Here is a 7494-nt window from a genome sequence, read left to right as displayed (position 1 = left end):
ACACACGCACACATTCAATCCAATAGAAATGTCTATGAAACGAGGAAACCACTAAGCAGTCTCCCGATCTGCTAGAAATAACAGCTAAATCTCTTTCGAATCACACACACACACTGTCATCTTAAAGATGCTGGCAGTCAATGTACAGGTATGTCTTGATGCGTTAACTGTTGGCAGTCAATATATAGGTATGTCTTGATGCTCCTAATTCATCAAAATATTAGTAGATATTTTCGTAAAATAATCACGTATTACATACTCTAAAATTAGAGAAACACCGGTAGGAATTAAAGGAATGTTTAAAGAACAAGAAAAATTCATATGAATATCTAACAGTTAAACTGATCTAATGAAAGCCAATTAGTTTCCATAAATTTTTGTCAACTCAAATTCTATTGTATGACGAATAAAAATAAAGATATCACCGTCTCCAAAACAATCCATTTTCGTTACATACATATTTACACACACACATGTTCATGCTTGTTTTGAGCATACATATGCATACACATATATTATAAGTAGCAGTAGTAGTAGTAGTAGTAGTAGTAGTAGTAGTAGTAGTAGTAGTAGTAGTAGTAGTAAAAATAATGACGCTGGTGTGGTGGTAACATTAATGCACGTATAAATTGCACGACCTCTTTGTGATACCCTCCCCAAACACAAGGATATGTAAAGCAGCATCTACGAATTACTCGATGACCCATGTTGCTGGCAGATGGAGCGTTTGTGGTGGTTTTTGTAACTGGCAAATTTCAAGGTATTTCACCACGAACGACTGATTTTTCTCTACAACAACGTTATTGTCAACGACGTAAAGAATCGTGCTGGAGAAGCTCCTGATTGCTGAATAATCCCAACACACCAGCTTGCAACATTTGTTGGCAGTGTTGTCCTTTATGTTCTTTTTAGCTCGATAAAAGTTAACCAACGAAACATCTGGCTGCAAGACCAGATGTAGAGTGGAATGTGATTTTGGTGTCGTTGCGTCTCTTAACGACGAAGTCCAAATCGATACAGATTTTCATATGACCATTTTCCATGCTGCCAGTACCGGACAAAGCACGAGTCCAATTGTGAGTGAGTTTTTCAAATCAACCTCTCTAGTGGCACTGTTTCTTTTTGCTCAGTCGAGAAAAAACTCCTTGATGATTCGTATTTAGTTTCATTCCTGAGCTGTTTCACCACTGATCAGAGATCGCCACTAGTCAAATACCCTTGAGCATGTTCTGTGGGTAGAATGCTATAGATGGAATAAGTAGGAAAATCTCTGAATTATCGTTGGATATGTACATCCTGAAAAAAGCAGCCCTTAATTATAATTATGCGATTTCACTTGCAACTTAACTAGTATAAACATGTCTCCATCTACCTCAAAGCAGAGTAGAACTAACAGAACAAACGTCATTTGGTTTAAACTTATATGTCTTCACGAAAATAATCGGATATTTCCCAATAGTTATATGTTGTCAATTCCCATCCTCACATAAATACCACAGCAATTCCAGTTCACACAGCATTCATGTCAGGTATTCGTGTATGTACATCATTACTTCTCAGAAGAAACACATTAACAGCAAACGCATCCCTACATAGCATAAGCAAAGCTTGAAATAACTCCAAGCTTACTTGACTGATATATATATATATATATATATGAGTGTGTGTGTGTGTGTGTGTGTGTGTGTGTGTGTGTGTGTGTGTGCGTGCGTGTATGTGTGTGTATGTATGTATGTATATGTGTGTGTCTCAGTGTGTATGACTCTGTGTGTGTGTACGTCACAATTGAAGTTTTTTACATTATATGTACGCCTATTCTGTTTTATCAGATTATATGTTATTTCTACTGAAAATCCCATCGATTATTTTCATTACATCCCAGCAAAACCGTTATATCTTAATTTGATAGATGTGCAGTTATCTTCCCTTAACGTTGTCGTTGACTTAAAATTAAGATCGCTACTACTTCTTTTTGGTTCCGAATCTCTAGAATAACTTCAACTCAGTAAATGTTCGAAAAAAAAAATAACTATAATTATGAACGAAAATGTCGTGCATGTGCCTTCGAAATCTATCAAGTTGCCTGATTAACCCTAAGTTTTTCCGTTTCTATAAATCATCAAGAAAATTCACATGCTGCCATGTACAAATAACAAATGACTACACGTACCACCCAGAGGAATGCTTCTAACTTGCCTAAACACCTGCCCTGCAAATGGAATGTATTTACTATCATAAATAAATTTAATCTCCTGTAAATTATCTCTTTTCAAACGTATATGCAACATATAAAGTAGATATAAACAGAACAAATTGACGAACACATCAGACATATACCCTAAAAACAATATTTTGGTCGAATTATATTTTCAATTGATTTCCACACACTAGATCCATTATCATAAATGTTCCACGATCCACCAGCTTTAAATCTAAATTGCTTTACAGTGTAAAAAATCATACACATGTATTGTTTTATTCGTGTCCTTCAGTTTTACTAAAACTTGTATGCAAGGCCAAGCGTGTTATATCAGCATTACTACCAGAACTTCGTTATGTTGGAATAGCAATGCTTAACAAAAACCATTCTAACCGCCTTTTCAAATTCGTTAACAAAGACTTCAACTTGTAAATTAGTACTTGACCTTGCTCCAGCCATAAACCTACTCGTGTATATTGTTCTGTGTTACTTATAAACCCAAAAGAATTTTCGAACGCATCGATTTCTTTTCTTTATATTACTTCCACGTAACTCTCCTATTTCAAGCATCAATGTGTTACGACGGACTGTTAAATACGTTCAAAATATCATTTCTTGGTTTTACTTCATTTTTATACATTATACGACTCTATGTCCTGTACAAGCTAGCCAGTCCTAAATCCATTCCCACAGATAGGTACAGGCGTGGATATGTAGTAAGAAACTTGTTTCCCAATCACATGATACCGGGTTCAGTCCCACTGCGCGGCAACTTAGGCAAGTGTCTTCTACACATACATGCATATATATGTGAATATATATATATATATGTGAATATATATATATATATATATATACACACACACACATATGATGATGATAGTAGTCCACTCGTGACCGAGGAAAATCCTTACTGACTTTTCGGAAAATTGTCCACTCAAGACTGCCTTATACTTTACACTTGCGGCTCAGTTAGAGACTAACAAGCCCTGCTTTTGACAAACATACACGACTGCAAACATTGCAGACCAATTTTTCCCCATTAATTACACTAGCGGTGCATTTTCGAGCAGCACGCGTAAATTCTTCATGAAAAGTACGTGCTCTTTCAAAGGTATCAACTCCCTCCTTTACCTGTTTCCTCCATCCATGGAGATGTCAAGCATTGCTCTCCCGGTCAGCCTCCCGCATTTCACAGGCCTTTAATGAGGACATTACACAGTCCTTAAATCGCAGTCTTGGCTTCTTCCGGTTCGCTTTCCACTAACAAGTTCCCCATATAGCATCTGCTTAGGAATCCTGCTATCATTCATTCTAACAAGGTGTCCAGTCCAATGTAATCGCTGTTTGTGCACCACCGCTTCAATACTCAGGATATCGGTTTTCCTCAGGACCTGTGTATCTGGAGTTTTAAGGTCCAGCCAACATTCAGAATGTGTCTCAAACATCTCTGATGGAAGCGTTCAAGAACCTCTACATGACGTTTGTAAAGGGTCCATGTCTCACATGTGTAAAGGAGCGATGTCATTGCACATGCACGGTACACAGCAATTTTTGTTCACCTTGTGATGCCACATTGGGACCAGACACGGAACTCAAGCGACTCGAAGGAATCAGTTGCTCTCTGCAGACTGAAACATATTTCATCATCCAGGGAGCAAGAACGGCTGAGTGTGCTGTCGAGGTAGACAAATTTGTCTACTACTTTCAGTATCGTTCCTTCAACCAAGATAACTGGTTCCGCATATGGGCTTCCTGATGGCGGCTAAAACATTACAATAGTCTCATCAAGGCTAATGCTGAGTTCAAGTGCCTTGCAAGAAACAGAAATGATTCACAAGTATTTGCATATATGCTGCATTAGTGACTAAGTCACAGTCATCTGCACAAAGGAGGTCACGAATAAGAGACTGAAAAACTTTTGAATTGGCAGCAAATCGATGCAGGTTAAAAAGACGGCCTGAAGATCGATGCCTATCCTGTCTCCCAGGAGAGCTATCCACAGCAAAAGCTAGAGAGACAGTAGCAGCAAACTACAGAGGAAAGAGAGTTGGGGCAAGGATGTCACCCTGCTTGACACTATTCTCTACAAGAATGGGTCTCACCATGCCACTGCCAACATTGATCCAAGCCTCAATCCCATCATGAAATGATTTGATTATTGATGCAAATTGATCCAGACATCCAAGTTTACCAAGTATTTCCCCTAGGGAGGCTCTATTTACAGTATCAAAGGCTTTGGTTAAATCGATGAATACCCGAACAAGATCCATATTCTGCTCATTGCATTTCTCCTGCATCTGTCTCGCTGTGAAAATTATATCCATCGTTCCTCTCTCAGACAGGAAACCAGATTGAGATTCAGTTTGGACATCATTTACAAGACACCTATTCAGGCGGATAAGAAGGATACTTGCCAGAACCTTGTCAGCAGCTGATAGTAGAGCAATACCTCTGTCGTTGCCACACTCTACTCTGGCTCCCTTTCCTTTATAAAGAGGAAGAATAATTGCATCCTTCCAGTCGTTAGGCATTGCTCCATCCCTCCAGATTACACTCATAAGTTCATAAAAGGACTGTCTGATGGGATCACCACCAAATCACAGGAGCTCAGCAGAAATACCATCCCTACCAGGTGCCTAACAAAGATTCAGTTTACTTATTGCTGGCATTACTTCATCTATTGGGGGCGTGGAATTTAAAGGAGTCAATGATAGGTCCCTGTTGCATAGTGTCAGTCACTGCTTCGTTCACAACTGACTCGCGGTTTAGGAGTTCAGAAAAAATGTTCAATCCAGCGACCCGAATTCTCTGTTGATTTAGTGAACAGAGTAGATGATTCCTTGGTAAGCAAAGGAGTTGATGCAGAGCTCTAAGGCCCATAAACCTGCTTCATAAGATGGTAAAGCGCCTTGCTCCATTTGCATCAGTAGCAGCCTGAACATCACGAGCAAGATCCTCCCGCAGGTATTCTATATCATGCTGAGGGATCGCTGCAGTAGTAATTTTGCACTGCTAGATTTCGTTGCACTACTGAAAGTCCTCTGGGCATGGCGCTTCACGACCAGCAGTCGCTGAACTTCAGCATCATTTTCATCAAACCAGTCTCTGTGTCTTGCAGTAGCATATCCCAGTGTTTCAGCAGCACATTGAAAAACATGGTCTCGAAAATCTTCCAACGCTGTAGTATTTTCAAAGCTGGATAAACGATTCTCAATCTCTTTCCTCACCACAGCATCATATATCTTATGGACATTCAGACGTCGAGGAATGCCAACTGGCCCTCTTCTTTCTTTCATTCTGATCATCATCCCAAACTTTGCTCGCACCAGGCTGTGGTCTGTCTAGCACTCCGAACCATGTAAGGACTTGACATTACAAATGTCATAGATGTCGCGCTTGCGAATGATGACATAATCCAGTGACCTTAGATGCATCTACGTTGTTGTGTGATTACCTCTGTGCATAAAATGAGCGCTTGTGATGTAAAGTCCGTATTCCTCGCAAAACTATGAGACTGTATTGCTATTCATGTTCTCTATACCAAAACGTCCACATCTGCCAATCTGTTCCAAACCTGGCATTGAAATCACCCAGTGGAATGACTTTATCAGAATTGGGCATTTTCCTAAGTATGGCTCTCAGTTGAGTTAGAAAATAGTTTTATCTTCATCACAACTGGCCAAATTAGGTGCATAGACACTTATTAAATTAGCAAACCGCCCACCATTCAGGTGCAAACGTAGTCATTAGACGATTATTTGTAGGAACAGGAAGTTCCTCCAGCTTCTTAAGGATTTCAGATCGAACTGCAAAGCCAGCACCTGCTTCTCTGCGCTCCTCCTTCAATTTCCCCTTCCAATAAAAGGTGTATCCACCTCCTACGTCCTAAAACAGACCATCACCTTCTACACAAGTCTCTGAAAGTGCAGCTATATCAGTGTTATAACGGTTCAGCACGCGTGCAACAAGTGTAGTGCGTCTTTCAGGCCTACAGTCACACTTGTTATCCACCAGAGTGTGCATGTTCCAACATGAAACATTCAAGTTCTAACCAGATTTTATAAGTATTCTCTTTGCTTTTCGAGTGTAGGATAGACATCCGTCAGTCGCGCTTAACCAAATAGAGAAAGACAGGCAATTTTTGGTTCACCTTTTCTAGAACCTCCCCGGCCTCTGGGTGAGCAGTGCCCTCCCCAAATGGAGCTGTTCAGATATTCATGCAGCAAACGAATCCCATCGCTGTCTTAGGAGACAAGGAGACGACTTTATATGTGCAGGTGGCAGACTACATGCTTCCAACCCGTCAGTTCTGCATGATTCGCCACCTTCCCATCGCTACAGGAATTCCAAATAAAAAAATATATATAAACAAAAAGGCGGGTAGCAATGTACGTGTAAAGGAAGAAGTCAGCAATGCTTGTGCAAAGTTTTAGGTCCAATAAGGCTTGCACGGCACCTCATAAACACTCACAAGTGACCTGACATGATACATATATATACATACATACGAAGATCATGATAATAGCAATGAAAATATAACCCAATAATAAATATAAATTATTTGACAAGTAATTATATTAACACTTTTTAAATAAGATAAACAAGATTTTTTCTGATGAGAAGTTCGAGGATTTCTTTCGTGTTTTGAGAAATGATGGAGTTAGATAGGAAGCGATGGTAGGTGATTTTATCACGATTATACTGGTAGAAAAAATTTTATCCGTGTAAGCTTCTAATGATTTAAATCTTTTTGATGCCTTTCATTACGGTATTCAAGTTTAGGCGGTTGTAGTTCCTGAATTGTACGTATTTATCAGATTAAACAAGATCGTTTGTAAGTAACCGTAAAGTATTTCTTGACCGATGGGTTTTGTAAGTTAGAAATCCTAAATTGTAGTTATTCTCAATGTTCTCAGTTTAGCTATCAAAGTGTAAAGCTAGCCATCTCTATATATTTACTACAATAGACACTTGAGGAAAATATAGGTACGTATATATCGATTTCTTGTTAGGAATACACAGATATAAATGCACAGGCATGTGTGTGTGTGTTTATAGACACACACATACATAATCTTTTATTTCATTGAGCTCTTAGCTCAACTCTCGTTACTCCTATATTTTAAATCTTTTTAATATAAATTTTAATTGCAGATGTTATAACGGATTGTTTTGATTTAATCATTAGTAGTTAATTTTTTAACCTGAATGAACGGATTTTTTTATACACACACACACACACACACACACACATACATGCATACATACATACATACATACATACATACATA

Source organism: Octopus bimaculoides, chromosome 9, assembly GCF_001194135.2.
Source record: "Octopus bimaculoides isolate UCB-OBI-ISO-001 chromosome 9, ASM119413v2, whole genome shotgun sequence".
Lineage (NCBI taxonomy): Eukaryota > Metazoa > Mollusca > Cephalopoda > Octopoda > Octopodidae > Octopus > Octopus bimaculoides.
This window is presented reverse-complemented; position numbering follows the sequence as displayed.